General features: G+C 34.5%; 1 protein-coding gene across 3 annotated transcripts in view; it reads left to right on the top strand.

Moving 5' to 3' along the window:
- LOC113231581 (espin) overlaps positions 1 to 19475 on the top strand; it is a 217325-nt gene that overhangs the window by 1351 nt on the left and 196499 nt on the right. The gene's annotated exons all lie outside the window — the stretch shown is intronic.

Below are 19475 nucleotides of genomic sequence, written 5' to 3'. Positions count from 1 at the left end.
AGGTCCAGAGCGAATCCTTTACATTTCATTTCATTATAAAAATAAAATAAAATACGTTACAGAGGACTAGGAAATAATGATGTTCTGCCACAGCTAACATAACACTTATAAACAAACAAACAAAATAAAACAAACTAAAACACACATGCCGGAGCAAAAACGAGAATTTAAATACAAAGATCGAACACACAGTAAAATGTCGTCGACCCGGTGGGACTTGAAACCACGTCCATGCTGCATCGTAGCATTGCTCTAACCATTTGAGGCACGGATCCGAGTCCCACCGGGTCGACGAATTTTTTCTGTGTTCCATCTTTGTATTCATAATCGTAACAAAACTAGAGAAGTATTAATTATTAATGCAATGATCGAACACTCAGAAAAAATTCCTTCGTGTTGGCCGGGTTCTAACCGACGTCTTCGAGCATACCGTGCCAAACGCTATACCAACTAAGCTACGGAACGAACCAGCTGACCAATTTTTCTGTGTGTTTTGTTGTCGTGTATTTGGTTTTTTCAATGACTTTTTAGCCGTAGCGCCATCTATGAGAAATCGTAAGTATTTCGTCACGCAGATGAATACCTTTACAGCTACCAGCCCTGGCTAGAGATGTCGCTATTCATTGTATTTTAAATTTTTATTGAATTGATATTCAATTATTTTTTATGTGACATTACTAGAGAAGTGATTTCACCAAAAAATCTCAATAAATAAATTTGAATACAATGAAATGAAACTATTTTTTGAAATATAAGTAGCGTATTTTTGTTTTCTAAACAAAACAACGTTTCGTGTTCTTAACAGGTCATCATTTAAGGCATCTGCATGCCTTTGATCGCTTCTCTAATACTTATTTGTGACAATTTTCGTCTGAATGTCGACAACAATTGACAGACTTCCCTTTAGTAGGAGGACACATTTATCGTTCCATATTTTGGATAAGGCATATTTGAAGCTACCTCGGGCAACAGCCAATAACGTGATCAGCTGCGAAAGAGACTCTCAAAATACGTTTGCGTCTCAATATCACATCTCATACCTCTAATTTTATTTTTTTTTTTGTTAAACAGAACTCAATTTATGCTTTATTTGTCACAATTTTCATGACAATATCTTAGCTTGCTACATAGATTTTGCAAGATCCCAGTCTTTCGCGTTATCTTTTGCAATTTTTTAAACTTTACTTAGGTAAATGTTTACTCAATGACTGCTGGAATCTGCTTAGCGAATTTTGTTCTAAAAATAATGTAAAATCTTCCAGAACGTATAAACTTTAAATAGGGTTGCCAATTTGAAGCCTACTTAGAACGTGCATTTTTAACACATCCAAGATGAAAAAAAATCAGAATGCGTACCTAAATAGAAAATATTGCGTGTTCCATTGCCAAGTGTAATAGCAAAACATTAAAAAAAAGGTTTTTTTTTACGTCACGCTTGAACGCAATGTATTCTTCCTAACGATGATATGTGTTGACTTGGCGTAATTTCTTATACATAGATGTAGACAAAAATGTTAGTTGTCTATCTAAATATGACGCATTCTTGTACAGTATTACTTTAATGTTTCGAGTTAATTTTTTGTTATTTCATTTGTTTTTCATTTCTGTTTGCGAGTATTTACAATATTCTTTATTGCACAAGAAAAATAAATCGAGAAACAAACAAGGGCAAGTCTTAGTAGTCTTATTGCTAGATAGCGTTTTCAACCATGTTATGTCGCCTATTTTCATGGCTGCCTTTCAAGAAATTCCTTTTAATACTAATTAGTTGCATTAATATTGTTGATAAATTCAATTATTTGCTTAAAACAATAAATTATACTTACAATGTAACTTGTCGCGTATTAGCAGAACTGTAAATCATAAACACACGTTTTCCGACTTAAAAAAGAACGTCAAGTGTAATTTCCCAGTAATAATTCAACAGACAGTGATGTTCGGCTTTCCTCAGATTTCTGTCCATTGCGCATTTATAACAGGCATTGTTAGTGTTGGGCGTCGATACTATAACTTTCGATAATCAATCGATACCAAAATTATCTTTAAAATTATCCACTCGTTAAGTATACAGTATGTAATATGGGGACTGAATGAAAGCGCTTTCTGTGGACATAGTTTATCGGTATATGCATTCATGTGCTTACGAAAGATGGCTGTACACTCAAGGCAAATATGTATGTGCTTTTCAATAATTTCACTATCAATCAAATATTCGCACACAGAATAGTTTGTAAGTTTCTATTTTATTTCAAATTATATTAAACCATCAGAGTATACCATTGGTTTTTTTATTTATTTATTAGGTTCATCAACAGTTGTTACATCAAATAACATGTTCAATTTGCATTGTTATGAGTATTATAGCAAGATGCACATTCAGTGACGGTGAAACACAACTTGCGTTGAGCAGGTTAGTCTTAATATTTAAGTGCTATGAAAGTGCATACAATTACATAAGAAACAGAAAACAATATTACAGATAAAAAACATTAAAATCATTAATAACACTTAAAGATAAGATGTTTATATGCTAATTATTGCTCTACGGAGACTGGATACCGAGTCCAAGAACATATCAATGTTGTCACTGTGCTCATTGTGTGATCCAGACAGACGGCAGACAGGTGAGTTTAGACTTAGTTTAGTTCTTCTAAATGGTGTCGACAGGAGGGCAACAATCTAACGACTATAGTATCTACTGGACTTTAGTATACTCGTATGTCAATTAAATGTTATTAAATAAAATTGATACTTGCCAGCCGTGTTAGCAACAGTATTAACACAGGTACAAACCTTTTGCACGTTATAAATGTTTAATAATAAGTGACTTCGTCAAGAATTATTAAGTAATTAAGTACTGTAACTATTTCTCTATACTTAGGGCAGTAACTATAAATAAACGGTTATTAGGTAGGTCAGTTTCAATATTCTACGGCATTCTTTATTTGAAACGATTGAGTATAACTGATATTTGAACAGATTGAGTAATCAATTTTTATTCAAAAAATACATACTGTCTGCTAAATTCGTAAACCTCGTAGTTTGATTAAGGTAAACTTTTGAGTAAAAAAACACTAGAAATAATTTTAGAATCAACTTTTGGTCTAGAACTTATATTTTAAGTTTTAATTGTCCGATATTGCGCTTGACGAGTAGAAAAGGGATCAAAGTCCAAAGGCGAATGATACATTTCACGTCCTCTTCTCACCAATGATGGCAAAGACCATAGCCTTCCACTTGCTACAATCCCGACACACATCTTCTTTCTTTTCATCAATACACATCAGTGCTTTCATACTGCTCTTTATCAAGGATACGCTTGTCTTAGCCTTTATGTGAGGGCGGTTATTATTATCCTTATTTAATATAAATAGTAATTAATGTCTCGATAGATAAATACCGATACATTATTGATAATAATATTAGATTCGATCAGAACTCTTAATTACACGTAACTATCGATTAAGTAACAATGAAAGTATTATTATATTACATTATTGTATTGATACTATGGAATATCAATAATCTTTTCGATATGTGACTTGACAACACTAGTGCCATATTGCATTCTGGGCACGGTTGGGTGCATTAGATGCACTTATTCTAGTGGAAAGAGGTTAATAGCCTATTTGTCTATATTTTTCAACTGAGAATATGGACATATTTTGACGACCTCAGTGGCTCAACGGTTTGCATTGTGGACACTGCATGAGGAGGTCCCGGGTTCGATTCCTGGTACGACCAATTTGGAAAATGAACGTTTCTAAATTGGTTCACGTCTGGGTGTTTCGATCTGGCACAATATTATTACTGTTATTAATATAATATAGTAATCAAGATTGGCTCTCAGAGCACAACAAGCTCGACACTAAGCCTCTAAAGCTTTATTTTTTAACATTGTTGAACATTGGCGCACTTTATTTCGTTAATGCTACGGGCTATATTTGAATAAAAGTGTAGCTGTAGGTTCCACTGTGTATATAGTTTTTTAGTGTGACCAAATTATTATAAGACGTGTGAGAATATGGCCGCCGTGGCCGAACGGTTACCACGTTAGGTTGCCGCAGACGTCCCGGGAAAGATTCCCGGGCCGGGAGAAATGTTTACATTTATTTATCTCGTGAGTTTCGGTGTAATTTGTAGTTCTCGATGCGTGTATCCATGGCACCCGCGACTGTGTTTCCGTAGCTATGAGTGTGTGCGTTATTTTTTTTTTATTCATTTATTAATATAATACAAAATGGTAAACATGTCACGTACTATACTATATATATACACGCCTATGACGTAATTTCCAAACTACATACATTTGCGATTGAATGAATGAATGAATGGAAAAAGTGGCCTGGCTTTGCCTTAGAAAAATGAGAATGCAGAAGTCGGTCCACAAGATTTATTCTAAGGGACGATAAAAAAGGAAAAGAAAGGCCAAAATGGTAACAAAATATAAAGTACCTAATTATTATGATTTTAATAGGTAGTGAAGATTTGTGATAATGAGAACGTCCTCTAGTTTCAAGAATTTAGATGGCAGTGTCAACGTAAGAACTGTGAAGGAAAAGAAAATTCGAGAACGATTTTAAAAATAAGCTGCCAGGTTTGTGATGAAGGAGATCACCTTAGTCACAGGTTCACAACCCTTTGGTAAACGTGTAAAGTTCCCATCCCGCATTTGTCTGCGTGACGGACATTTTGATTTAAACTCTTAGAGGAGTCGTGTTTACCACGATGATGATGAAAATTCATAAGCTGTGTGTTTACATAATATATATTCAACTGGAAATGAAACTATTTTTCCGGATTTAAATCGCGTAGGTATATATTTGTTTTTTCAAACTGTTTGTTTGTTTGAAAAAACAAATATACGCGATTTAAATCCGGAAAAATAGTTTCATTTCCTATGTGTAACAATCGCGAAAACCTAAGAACTCGATATACATATATTCAACTGATTCAATGCCCTGAACGCTCTATAACTTTGGCTTTTTCCAGGCGAAAGTGAAAGCATCTTTTTTTTATACAAATGTAAGTGCGCATTTGACGATGGAGCATGCATACCTAAATAATACCTATTCACTCTAGCTTTGAAAAGGTCCAAGTTATAACGTTCAGGGAACAAGTCTGCAGGCAGGGAATTCCACTCCATAGCCGTTCGCCATATAAATGTGGCAGCGTAATCGTAACAGCGTAAGCTTCGTGCGAATCTTTGGAATATCCACAACACAGGGGTGGAATCCAAGCCAACGTCTAGTCCCCCGATGATGGACGATGGAAGGCGGAATTAAATCGTGTAATTCCATCTCACACTCTCCGTGATATATTTAGATGTGGATTATGGAACTTTACAGATCAAGAAATTATTCGGCTAGTTTATTAGAGCTACTTTCTCAGTGTAACGTCGTATGGTATTCTATTGTGGGGGAAAGCAGCTGCAGCAGCGAGTATTTGTGTTTTACAAAAGAGAGCTTTAATATCCATATGTAAACTGCGAAACGTGGTGTCCCTTAAAAATGTTCAAAGAAATTAATATTCTAACGGTAGCATCACTGATTATTTTTATTTGTATTGTATATGTCCATCTAAATTACATTTAAGAAACACAGCGATATGCACAAACATAATATTACAAATAAAGATAAATTAATTGTGCTTCAATTCCGATTACAAAAGGTACTGTAATTCATCACAAGGAATTATATAATGTTCCAATAAAATATCAACCGAAAATTGCATGTTTATATTTTTATAAGTGTAAGGCATATTATGTAAAAAATAGACTCATGGCGAAAGGGTACTATACTGTTGATGACTACATGAACGATAAAAAATGCGTGATGTTAATATTATATAATTTTGTTACGTAATTACTATTTTGTATGAGTTGTTTTATTTATTTGACATATCGATATCTCCAATGACCGCTACGCCAACTTAATTTTTCGACCTGTTTTGTGTTTATTTTTTTTCACAAAATTCGTTTGTTTTTTTCCAATTTTGTTTTTGCTTTAATTATTTTTTTTCACAAAATTCAAAACCATAATATTAGTAAATAAATATGACTATTTACAAAAATAACAGAAAATAAGCAACAAATATAGTTGGCATAGTTTTTATAATGTCTTGTGTGATTTTGACTATTCAAAAGTGCTTGTGAGTAAGATTAACTTGAATATAACTTTATTATTATTATTATCATGCTTTATCTTCAACCTCATAGTCACTTTCCATCGGATGAGATGGAGGTCAAACACGAACTTGCATTTTTTTTGTGAACAAAATAGTTCCCTTTGTTTCGTTGTATTTGTAATTTTCATCTTAAAATGTCGTTGCCATTTCATGCTTTGAGGTTCCTTAAGCGAAGAGGTATTTAGTTTTTAAGTTTAAATGTTTCATTATGTAATGTGTAGTGTTTTCAATGCGAAATAATATAAATAAATAAAAAATGGCGTAACTTAAAGAACACCCTAGGTTAATAATGAGTATTCTTATATTTTACCATTGCAACAAGCTTATAAACTTAGACATTCCACCAATGAACCTATAATCACAGCAAATTTTCAAGATCGTAGAGAAATCTATAAATTTTCATATAAAACTAGACTTTCCACACCAAAAGCACTAGAAACGTGATTTAGAATAATTCAGTTAAGAACCTACCAACTGCATTGTTCAAGTCCCATTTCGCTATATAAAATATAAGGATCTTTGCGGGCCTTCCTGCAAAATTCAGTTGCTGTAGTAGCAATTACTTGTCAAGTTTCACGGTGTTAAGCGAAACACATGCATTTGACGAGTCTTTCTGATTCAAAGTCACTGCCCTTATCTTGTTCTTTGACTCATACGGTGCAGTCGACAGTGATCATACAAATTATAGCGAAGAAAGTGTATGTCAGGTGATATTTTAGATAATAATCCAGTTGGCAATTTGTTACGTACGTAACCACGTAATTGGTGGTTGACGTGGCCCCGGTTTGTGGTATTACACAGAGTGACTGAGTGGAGTCCCTATTTATTGCGTTTTTGTTCGACTATACAATTATGGCGTGGTTACTTTATTGAATTAGGGGTGTATGTGACTTCTAGTTAACTATATTGTAAATATTTCTGTTAGACAAATGAAAAAAGAATAAAATCATTCATATTTTTATTTTTATTGAATATTATGTTTTGACTACCATGATATTGATCTTTTTTGTTATGAAAATACTCCACCAGTTTGTTATAATTATTAATACAGAGATGTCGCCTCAACGTGGTTACAGACGCTGGTTCGAGTGCTGGTGGATAGCTTTTTTTTATAATATAAAGTAACAGGACGGATAAGTCGTGCGCCTTATGGTAAGCTATACGCCTGTCCATAACAGTTGCAGTGCCACTCAGAACTTTAAATCGCAAAAATTTGAGGGGCACTGCCATTACGCCTGTCACTCTAAGACATAAGTTGACAAGTCTCATGCGCCTGTAATTTCACCAGCACCCTTTGCCCTTCAAAACCGAAACACAGTAATACTGACATTACTGCTTGGCGGCAGAAATAGGTAAGATGGCAGTACTTCTCTGGACGAATTCTATCACAAGGAGATCTACTGTTACTTAAATATAAAAGCTGGAATGTTTCTTTGTGTCTGTTCGGTATTGTATTAATAATTATAAAATTTTTCAGAGTGTTTAGAATTATCGTTAAACTATTGTGCAGTTAGATTCGCCACGCCGCTAGTTGTGGTTTTGTTAAAACATATTTATTACTGACAAGAAGAACAGTAATTTCAAAAGTTAATATTCAATTAACTAACAGTTATATAAACAAGTCATTTGAATTATTTTAAGAAGTTGAGTGTGTGCGCGTTATTTTAAGACCTTGTTCTATTTTAAAATTCTTCGTTATTATTAATTTTTGGTCATAAGATCACACAATTTATAGTTTTCGAAATGCTGTGTACAGTTGTAATTGGAATGCAGATTTACTGTTTTTTTTCTAAATATTATTGTATGTAATCTGTTTTATGTAATTTGTACCATTACAATAAAAATATAACAACTTTTTTATAAAAAAAACGACTTCACAAGTTCGTGGAATCACATCTAGTTTTATTGAAATCGATTACCGGAAAGTGCGCGAAACTGAATTCATCCCCCAGTTTGGCACCCTTAAAACTTGAATATTTTCTTCAAATTTAAATAACACCAATACTGAGGTACCTTCTTTTTAACAAAAAAACGATCATCAAAATCGGTTCGCAAATAGTACCTAACCGCGTAACATACATACAAAAAAAGAAAATACAGTTGAACTGAGAACCTCTTTCTTTTTTGAAGTCGGTTAAAAAAAATTGCCAATATTATGTTATTTTATTCTAATTCAAATTGCAGACGTTTCCTTATTAGAGGCCCCGAAACATCCGTATCCAACTCCAGCCCTGTCCACTGTACACTTAACATTTAAACAATCTAGTTGAAATAGTTTTGTTGGAAAAAGTTGCCGCAATTAAGATGACATGAATTGCATTCGTTGCCGCCGTCCGTAACACCGCACGACTGCGGCCAACATATTCTTGCAGTCGGCGTCAAAGTCAAGAACAAGTACGGAATGAGATCTTCTAGATTCGGCTTGAAGACGTTTGATAGGGCCGTGGAAAGTAGAAGGATTGTCCCAGTTTTGTCATTATAATTTAATTGGAAATTAAACTATTTTGACATAACTAACTGCGGTTACACAATGCGACCTTTAGCAGCGATGCACTGCCGTGTGTAACCACTCTAAATCGCGTAAATTTGTTTTTTTTTTTCAACTAACCAAAACGATTCAACGTTGACATTTTTTATATTACGTTATTACGGATTTCGGAGTCAAGTTCATATTCATGAAGTAATTAGTAAATCGACAATAACATGCTTTAACATAAAAGATTTTTACGTAATGGTACAGACGTTATTCTCAATACCGAAATTAACTCGTAACGAACGAAAATCTTGGTATGTCAAGTTTAAAGTTCATTCCTGAAACCTTAACGACCATTTTCCAAAAGTTAACTTTTCATTTACCATTTTCATAGTCATAAAAATATTTGACTTCCATGCAACGCCGCCTCGCGAGTTATCAGCGATGAAGAGGTCTCATACCGCCTTGAACCTCTGTAGCTGCGTAGAAATGTTCCATCGCTTATCGTCTTTTATCGAATGTACTATAAGCGAATGCTCTGAAGAAATATTCAACCTTATCCCTCCCTTCTCTTTCCTGCTCCGAAACATGCGTGCTGGCCTCCCGTAGTCATCGTTTTACAACTTGGCGTATTCCATCACGAACTAAAAGGTTTGGTGGCACCTTCCTTTGTCGCACAGTAGACAAATGAAACTACCTTCCAGTGAACGTATTCCCTCCTTACGAAATGGGGTCCTTCAGACGAGGCGTGAAGAGGCATCTCGTAGGCATGCAGGGTGGAGGTGGCTAGGACAGTGATAGTATCAACACTGCTCTAGGTACCTTCACGTTTGGATTCCACTTTCCATTTAACATCAGGTGGAGTGGAGTCATCTGCCTGTCATGTATTAAAAAAAAACTGTAATCAGTTGTTTCATCGATATACTTGAATGTATTTTATGGAGGTTTTTAATCACAACGCATATACACGTACCATCACAATTTTGGTATTGTGACAAAATGTACACACGTAGAACACATTTACTTTTTGTCTCTCTCATTAAACAATCCTTATAACAACAGTAACAAAAACTATTATTATGTAACATGTATTAACAAACTACTATTAATATACAAATCCAAAGAAGTTTGACGGAGTCTTTACTTTTATGAGTTTTTCCAGCGGTAAAAATAAGCTTGTATTTGATGGAGCATTGCGTGCAAGTAGTACACATACGTAGATGTGTATTAACTATAGAATACACATATCTCCGTTTCCGAGAAATAATTACTGTGTTTAGTTGGAGAAAAAGCTGCTTGATAATAGGTGATGGGTTTATAACTAGATTGAAAGTGGCTTTCTTTTAAGAAGACATTATGACTATTAACACAATTTAACAATAGTATTTTATGCAATCGTTGCATAATGAGGGCTCTTAAAGCCGAGTACCGTCTTTACTCGGCAAAGTCTCGTGGTCTAAATAATTACATACGAGATTTTAAGACCTAATTATGTACCTATTGGTTGCATACAATACTTATAAAGTAAAATAAAAAGCAAAATAAAAAAAGCAAATAATCTCAGTACAGAGCACCTACTAAAAACCGACCTGCAAAGTTTGTGGAATTACATCTATTTGCCAAGTTTCACTGAAATCGGTTACCAGAAAGTGCGCTATACAGGATTCATCCCCTAGTTTGAAACCCTTAGAGGTGGAATATTTTCTTCAAATTTAAATGGGACCAATATTGAGGTACCTTCTTTTTAACAAAAATGAATCATCAAAATCGGTCCACAATCGGGTAAGACACATAAAACAATCGACTTGAGAACCTCCTCCTTTTTGAAATCGGTTAATAAAATAATGAAACATTACAAATATTTCAGTAATGTATATTTTGTCAACGATCCACGACAGCAAACTCAAACAAAAACCAAAGAGATAGAAAGAAGCTTAGGAAAGACGTGGCTTAAATATTTTATTCAATTTTGTAAAGGTTTATGGCCCGGTTGTAAATCCTTTAGGCCAATTTAACCAACGAGGAGGCAGAAGAGCGTTTGAGTAGTATCATATTGGATATTTTAATTAGTAAAAACGCGACGTCCTTTTTTGAGACTCATTATAGTTCTGAGTACAGAACTTATAACACTCATTAGTAGATTTAAACAATGGGGTGGTTAAAACCACCAAATATTAAATAAATACTTTCTTCGATTTCCGGATTTCAGGAAAGTTTTATTACTGTATCGTAGGATAAAACTATTCTACTATAAAGCTGATGTTGAATTTTAAAGTAATTCCATTAAAATACAGCGCCATATCAAAAAATGCAGGCTAACTAATCTTTCACCAAAGTAAACATTTAAATCGAATTATTTTAAAACGAAGCTTCAGCTTCCTAGGTGAGTAGTTTTATTTTATTATGCACTAAAACTGTTTCCGGAAATCCGGAATTCGAAGGAAGTAATTAATGAATATTTTTCGGTTTTAACCACTTTAAGTCACTCCTTGTATCTATATGTAGATATTTATCTACTTATTTGGAACATCTTATTCCGACCATTGCATATAACATGTGCGAAACAAATAACGAAGTAGAGCCCGTTAATTCTTTGGTAATATTCTTTAAGGTAAAGAATGGTTTAAACGGTTTAAAGGAATTAAAATGACAGATTATATTTGACAATTTCGACTTTCTGATTTTCAATCATTTGCAAAAATGTGCTTGATCTCGTAACACTTTTGATGTGTGTATTTACTTTTAGACTGAGAGAACATATTTCGTTAAACCTGTGTTATTAATTTGTTGTCATTTCTTAACTAGTAATATTGTACAGTATAAGTAATATATATAAATATCATTAAGGGTCGAAACACAAAAAGGCATCTCACTGCCACGGTTCGGATAACCATTTAATAATAATAATAATAATAACGCACACACTCAACATAGCCCCGCACTAGGGAAACCCTGTGTCGCGGGTATCATGGACACACACATAGACAACCACAAATTACACCCAAACTCACGAGAGAAATAAATGTAGACCATACAAATATTTCTCCCGGCCCGGGAATCGAACCCGGGGACCTCTGCGTGGCAGTCCGGTATGGTAACCGTTCGGCCACGGAGGTAGTTAAGAATTCCTTCGATCATCAACCGTACTTAACGTATTTTTTAAACAAGCTAGCGACATGGATCGTAAAAAGTGTGTTGCACTGCTGTTATTGATAAGAAAGTATATAATATATATGAAAAAAAAAAACACAAAGAAGATTAACATCGCAAGAATGCGCGATGCAGAGCAATTCGCTAATTCTTGCGACGCATCGTGCGAGCTCGTAAATTATGTGTTTCGTTTCCTAATGGTAAGAACAAAATATTTCCTCGTGCTTAGTTGTTTATTTCTATGCCATGTTTGGAGAATATTCAACTCTGAACACACAGGCCTGTTACTTATTTTGGGGGTTGGAAGCCAGTAGCCTAAAATACATTTTACATACATACATTTTATTTTCAATTAATGAGAGAGGCGGTATTCCCGGCAATAACCCAGTCGTGGCGAGAGATTCAGGTTCAAGAACGGGTTAACCGCAGTTACGACCACTATAAGATAACGTTTTATTACTAGTATTAATGTTTATTGGCACACTTTTGAAATACCTTGTATTATGCGTAGAACATGCATTATCGATTGAATGAGGTCTACTACCTACATACCATAATTGGCTGTCACCATTGATGAATAGTGCTCTTATATTATAACTGTATTGGGTATGTAATGTAATGTAATAAATAAATAATGTTAAATTTATTAATGGGTGTATATCTAAATAAGGAAACATTTTATTTATTTACGGAAACATTTATTAGCACGTATACCGCTTCATTTTGTAATACAGCTCGTACACATATAATGTGCATACCTTTTTAATTACAATAAGACAGCTATTACTTAAAGATTATAAATACTCAAGGTCATATTTAGAGAAACGCATAAAAAGAAGGTTGAATTATGATAACCACGTTCATATGGATTACTAGCCACATATATGAATAAACTAAAAAAAAAAAAAAATAATGTTTAATAGAAAACAAAGGACGATTGAAATTATTCTTTTTTCAAAATATACGTTCTAGCTTATGTGGCCAGTGGTTCAAACGTTCATATTCATATTCGTATCTTTATTGCTTGCCACATGGTGTCCTAGAAGCTGTTATACAGTAGTGACACATGTGACTCCTTGCAAGGGCGCCCCAATTCAGGAGAGGACTACAAATTATTAATTACAAATATAAATATCTCTACAAATTATTAATAATAACTATTTTCTTGTAACATAAAATTAAATAACATTTAAGTATTTATTATTTATGTGCTAATCTATTTAATGACTAGGAAAATGGAACTTAACTTTTATTAAACATTTCGTCTAATTTATAAAATGCGTTATTGAAAAGCTACTTTCTTAGATGGGCAATAAACGTAGATAATTTTTCTTAGTTTTCTTAACTCATTTGGTATGCTACATAGGGCGCATTATAAGTTTCCGGAACTGGCCACTTACATAAACAATATTTAAAAAGTAATTACAACATTTTAAAATGGAACTCTTTGGCTGTAGAATACAGTTTGTTTCACTGTGACTTGTTTTTACATTGTGGCGTCATTTTAGAAATTGGTTGTCTACATCACCATGGATTTAACTCGTGAAAATTCCCGTAGTATGATTTTCTACGACTTTAAGTGCAACTTAACAGCTCAGCGGAGCTTCGCTCGGCTTCAAACTACATTTGGCGATGAAGCACCATGCAAGTCGACTATTTATAGCTGGTTTGCAGAATTCAAACTCGGTCGTGTGAATCTCAGTGACGAATTTGGTGATGGTCGCCCGTCCACTGCTGTGAACAATAAAAACATTGATGCTGTGCGCCGTATGATCAAAACAGACAGGCATATCACATACCATGATATTCGGGCATCTTTAGACATAGGCATGAGTGAAATACAATCAATACTACACAAACATTTGTGTGTGAAAAAGCTGTGCTCTCTCGGTGGATCCCGCACAATTTGACTGAGGCTCAAAAAACGGATCGCGTCACTTGGTGCAATGCCATGCTTACCAGATTCAACGAAGGGGCGTCAAATTTGGTGTGGGACATATTAACAGGTGATGAAACATGAATTTATAGTTACGATCCCAAAACAAAGCAGCAATCGCGCGTGTGGGTCTTTCGAGATGAGACGAAACCATCTAAAGTGGCGCGCGGGCAAAGTGCCTCTAAGCGGATGATTGCTTCTTTTTTTAATAAAATTGGACACGTGACTACTGTTGCTTTGGGGAATCGTTGTACCGTGAATAGTGATTGGTACACAATCATTTGTTTGCCGGAGGTTATAGACAAACTCCGTAAAAATAACCATAAACGCCGTATCATCTTGCACCACCATAATGCCAGTTCTTACACGGCCAAATAGACAAATGAATTTTTGAAAATGAACAACGTTGATCTTATGAGCCATCCTGCGTACAGTCCCGATTGGCACCTTGTGACTTTTAATTATTTCCAAAAATTGAGAACCAGTTACGCGGTCGATGATTTTCATCACCTGAAGAAGCTGTCGAAGAGTATGAAAAATATGTTTCAGAGATTGTCACGGAGGAGTCGCATAAATGTTTTTAAAATTGGTTCATTCGTATGAAAAAGTGCATTAACGCTAACGGAGAATATTTTGAGAAACAATAAATTCATTTCTGACCATTTATATTATTATTTTCTTATTCATTCCGGAAACTTATAGTGCGCCCCACGTCTTATAAATTTATTTGAATTGCCATAAGTGTGTGGCGGATCCGTAGACACTGAGAGTAGTTGTGGGAAGTTCTAATTTATGTAAGTTTCTATTGTTTCTTTTTACTGTTGTATTTGGACAATATCCTTTTTGACGAATTTATAGTATTCAAGAATGTATATCGAGGTCAATGTTATTTTATGTTTAGTGAAATATGGTTTACACGAAACGGTCTGATATTAGCCAATTTTATTTTGTATTCTTATACGTTGTTATCATAATTTAACAATTTAAAAAAAACAATCGATTTACCGACTAAATGCGGCTAATGTTATTTATTTTATACAGGGTGAAATCGTTAACCGTGCCCAGGCGATTATTCCGTAATTATTGGACATAAAGAAAATGAACATTTAATTTAAGAACTGATTACAAACCATTTCTGTTTAAAAAAGATAAAAATTAAAATATGCATATTTCCACGGTAGGTTTAGTAAGGCAATATCTATCGTCAGTTATTGATTAAATGCCATCATTGCCATTCCACTGACACTCTATTGACAGTTGACACTCAATTGCCATTTCAACTCTTTTAGCACGGAAACCAACCATACTCTACTCTGTCTGTCTCTTTTGTTATAGGGATCAACTTGTGCAAAAATCTCTTCGATACTCCCTCCGAATCACCGAACATCTTTATATCTAAATGATTATCACTAGTATCAGGTTTCTTACCACGGTATGACTTCTTTTTATTTTCCCGATATTTCGGAACGGTTGCACGCTCCATGGTCACGGGTTGACTGGACGGCGGCAGATGACAGCTTTATGAGCAGACATATCTGTCTACCCTCTTGCGCTGTCGACGACTACCTTCATCGCGATTTGTTGTGGCGTTACCATTGTCACTCACTTTTTTTCACACAAACCACACTCACTGTATCCACACGCGCAACTGAACTCGAGGTGTTTTTGTTTTTATTACTGCACGCACTAAGGACCGGATTCCATGCACTGGACAGTTTAAAACCATCATCACGGTTAAATGTTTTGTACTTCGTGATCTCGATGGCTTCTCGTACCAACCGTGGTATGTAGTGACGTTCTGTCGAGAGTACCTGGGGGCTGCGCAACTCGATCCAGTGGTTAGTGTCAGTCTGTGTGAGATGTTGTGCTATACCCGACTTCTGTGCATCATTGTTTTTTACTACTCGGATGTGTCTCTTCTAGTGATCTTTATATCTGCCGTCCACTAGTTAAAACACGGTTAAGTGACAAAATATTTTTTTGAGTTACCATAAAAAACCATAACCCGGTTTTAAATTATTGAAATTGTTTAATGATATTTCAGTTATGCTTCGTTAGGGTAAATTCCGATAAGTCGAACACGTTAACTAATTTTAACTGTTTTTAAAAGAGAGTGTTGTGTTCTATGTTTTGCTATTTAAAACGGATTTAGCAGCTGTAGAAATCCTTGTTAAAGAGTTCGTCCAGAGTAGTATTGCCACCTTTACCTATTTCTGCTACCAAGCAGTAATGTCAGCATTACTGTGTTCCGGTTTTGAAGGGTAAGGGTGCTGGTGAAATTACAGGCACGTGAGACTTGTCAACTTATGTCTGAGGGTGACTGGCGCAGTGGTAGTGCCCTTCAGATCTTTGCAATTTAAAGCTCTGAGTGGCACTGTAACTGTTATGGACAGGCGTGTAGCTTACCATCAGGTGCACGACTTGTTCGTCCCGTCGCTTGATGTTATAAAAAAAGATATTTATTTATTTATTTTTGGGAAGATTTACAGCGAATTTTTAACAATTTAACCATTTGTTTTAATTACGTGTTTTAATTAGTGGACGGTAGATGTATATACACTCCCTCCATGATGTTTATTAAACTAACACGTAACGGACACTGGCAGAATTGAGACAATAAATTAGTATCACAAGCCATTCATTCAAAAAAACCATGCTCTAAGTTGCAACTACATTTTACCAGAATAACATATTTCGAAATTCACCGGTCAAATTTTGAGTAAAAGCGTGTGTTCCTTAACTCGACCTTGGCGGAATCATCAATGGTATCGATGGAGCTATGACATAATAAAGAAAAAGAAGAATAACAGATATTATCCTCTCAGTGATGTCTGTCGAAATTCACCGGTCAAAATCAAAAATTCACCGGTCAAGCTTGAGTAAATTACGGGTGTGTTCCTTAACTCGACATTGGCGGAATCATCGATGGTATCGTTGGAGCTATAACATTATAAAGAAGAAGAAGAAGATATAATCCTAATTGCAATATAATTTCAATGGGGTCTCAAGGGGATTATAAGGACCAGAGGTTTTAAGAAAATTTGCAGAGGTCTCATGGTCACAGCTGGCGTAGTACGTTATTGGTTTGTTTGAATAAACAAATCTATGCGAATTACATCCGAAAAAATAGTTTCATTTCCTATAATCTATTACATCCATGTAGATTCATAAATGGTACATTAAATATATATATAATAGGTGTTTTGTTCATAACAGTATTGTTCCGATTTAACGTAATGCAATTATAAATCATAATGCGTTTCCTGGTGCATTAATCATCTGCGATAATCGAGTGTGGTGTTCTCTGAATTTTATTGCCTTATTCGTACCGTGGTAAGGTACCCGTTAGTAGTAATGGGCATTTCTCCTAGAAGGGCTAAATTCTCTGACTACAGTGGTCGATTTTTTTCTTAATTTCAAGAAAAACATTGAGCGGGAAGGAAAATGAACTCAAACTTACATAAGATTCCGATAGTTGGGCAACTAGATTCTTAACAGTTAAAGTGACATATTTGATCCACCGAATTCAACTACCACCGAAATCAGGATTTTTTAACAAAAGGCATAATTTTGTATAAAATATTATGAAAAATACAATAAAAACATTCAATAATCTGCATAAACATTTAATAATATGACTAACTATTAAATTAGGCTTTAAAAACTAAAATTTATATATAAATTCATGACGAGGTAATGAAAGCAGCTTCAAAATTTTCCTTCCGCTTTTTCTTCGCATACCTCAAACTTTTCATATATAATCGGATCGCTTTTTATCTTTGCTTTTCTAGCACGTTCCTTCATCTTCTTGATTTCCAATTTTTGTTTTGTGTTTTGATTTTCCTTATTCATTTTCAGTGGGAAGCAAGTAGTGCTTTTCAAAGAAAATATCGCGTCGGGGACAGGTTTTTCCGACTTCGGTGGAACTTTTCTGAATTCGGTGGCTTAAAATCCACCGAATCCAAGGCCACGGGATTCAGAAAATATTTTTTTTTTCCATATTACTCATAAACGACAATACTTGTAAAATCAATAAATTGTTATTGTATTTTAGTCGTTACAACACATAGTATAAAAAATATTGCATACAACCATAAAATTTGGTTTTTGAAATATCGTATATACCGAAATCAAAAATCAACCCGAACCAAATCCACCGAATTACGTTTTTACACGCAAAAAGTCCAACCTGCCTCTTCAGCCGCAGGGGCGTGATGGATAATATATAAAGAAGAAGAAGAAGAATAATACGAACGAATTACGAAGCTTCTAAAATGCTTCACTTCTGATATGTAGCAAGATTAGTAACTACCACCGAATTCCCGCGAAAGCCTGAGACACGCAACAATCTTGATATTGTGATAAAACTATTGTTTAGTTTATTATGAATTTCAGATTAAAAGTACTGTCATCTAATTTATTATTCGTGAACTAAAGTCTAATATTGATATACGGTTTTGATCTTGAGAAAAATGACACTTTGTGTTGGATTCTTCTTTCGGGACACGCCATCGTGTGGTTTTAGACCTTTCGGATTTTTTTTTGCATTAAGTCCGAAAGGTTTATTGGGAAGATTTTGTGCTCTCCAGTTAGCTTTCGACCTATAATATACTCTCTTTTTTTTGTAGATTTTAGTTTTGATAAGTAAGTGGAGTTTAATGCATGGATACAGAAATTTGCGGCTTTGGAGAAATTCCCTAATAATTATTGCAACAACTATAAAAGTCTAGAAGAGTTTATCAATTAACTTACCATCAGGCGCACGACTTGTTCGGCCCGTCACTTGATATTTTATAAAAAAATAAATAAAAAAGGACAATTTATACTTAGATTTTTGCGATTGCAACACATTGGAAATGAAACTGGTTTTTTCAATTCCAAATCACGTAGGATTTTCAAATAAACTTTGTTGAAGCCGTTGTTGAAGTTGACTGTGGGACCTGTAAAGAGCGCGAAAGATTTGTTTGAAAAAACAAATATAGGTACGCGTTTTGGATTTGAAAAAGTAATTTCATACTAATTGCTTTACTTTTCTACTTATTATTATTTAGTATACACGTTAATAGATAGACTAGAAGAATTACGTGTCTTCAATATGTGCACATGCTTAAAGTTTGTCCGGGCGTAGTGAAACTATATAAAGAATGAATGAATGGAAATATTTATTGTTACATTGGTGAAATTACAGGCACATGGGACTTGTCAACTTGTCTCAGGGTGCGGGCGCAGTGTCAGTGCCCTTACGATCTTTACGATTTAAAGCACTGGGGCACTGCAACTGTTACTGACAGGCGTGTAGTTTGCCATCAGGCGCACCACTTGTTCGTCCCGTCTCTTGACATTATTATGTAATATATTTTGCTGCTGTCAGCTTCTATAACTGTTGTTCCATAAAACAATGAGTAATGAAATGAATGAATGACGTTAAATTTTTCAGTGCAATAATACGTTGAAGAATATTAATTATTTTCTTTTATTGTTCCGTTACTCATTGACTCATTTCTAAGTTCTCACTCACTTCTAACTCGATCCTATACTGTTTCTTTATTATCTGTAAATGAAAAACTTGAAAGATGTCTTTATAGTTAATAGTATAATGTATAGGTACGTATGTATAGGTAGATAAGGCTGCAAACAATGATCTTTTTTGTATGTAAGAACAATGTCTGTAAACGAGTTTATTAACCCTCGACACAAAATGAGAGGAGTTATAAGTTTTCGAATTATTTT

The sequence above is a fragment of the Hyposmocoma kahamanoa genome, unplaced genomic scaffold, assembly GCF_003589595.1.
Source record: "Hyposmocoma kahamanoa isolate Upper Pololo Valley unplaced genomic scaffold, ASM358959v1 65, whole genome shotgun sequence".
Taxonomy (NCBI): domain Eukaryota; kingdom Metazoa; phylum Arthropoda; class Insecta; order Lepidoptera; family Cosmopterigidae; genus Hyposmocoma; species Hyposmocoma kahamanoa.
Note: the sequence above shows the minus strand (reverse complement) of the source record. Positions and strands in the feature narration are given on the sequence as shown.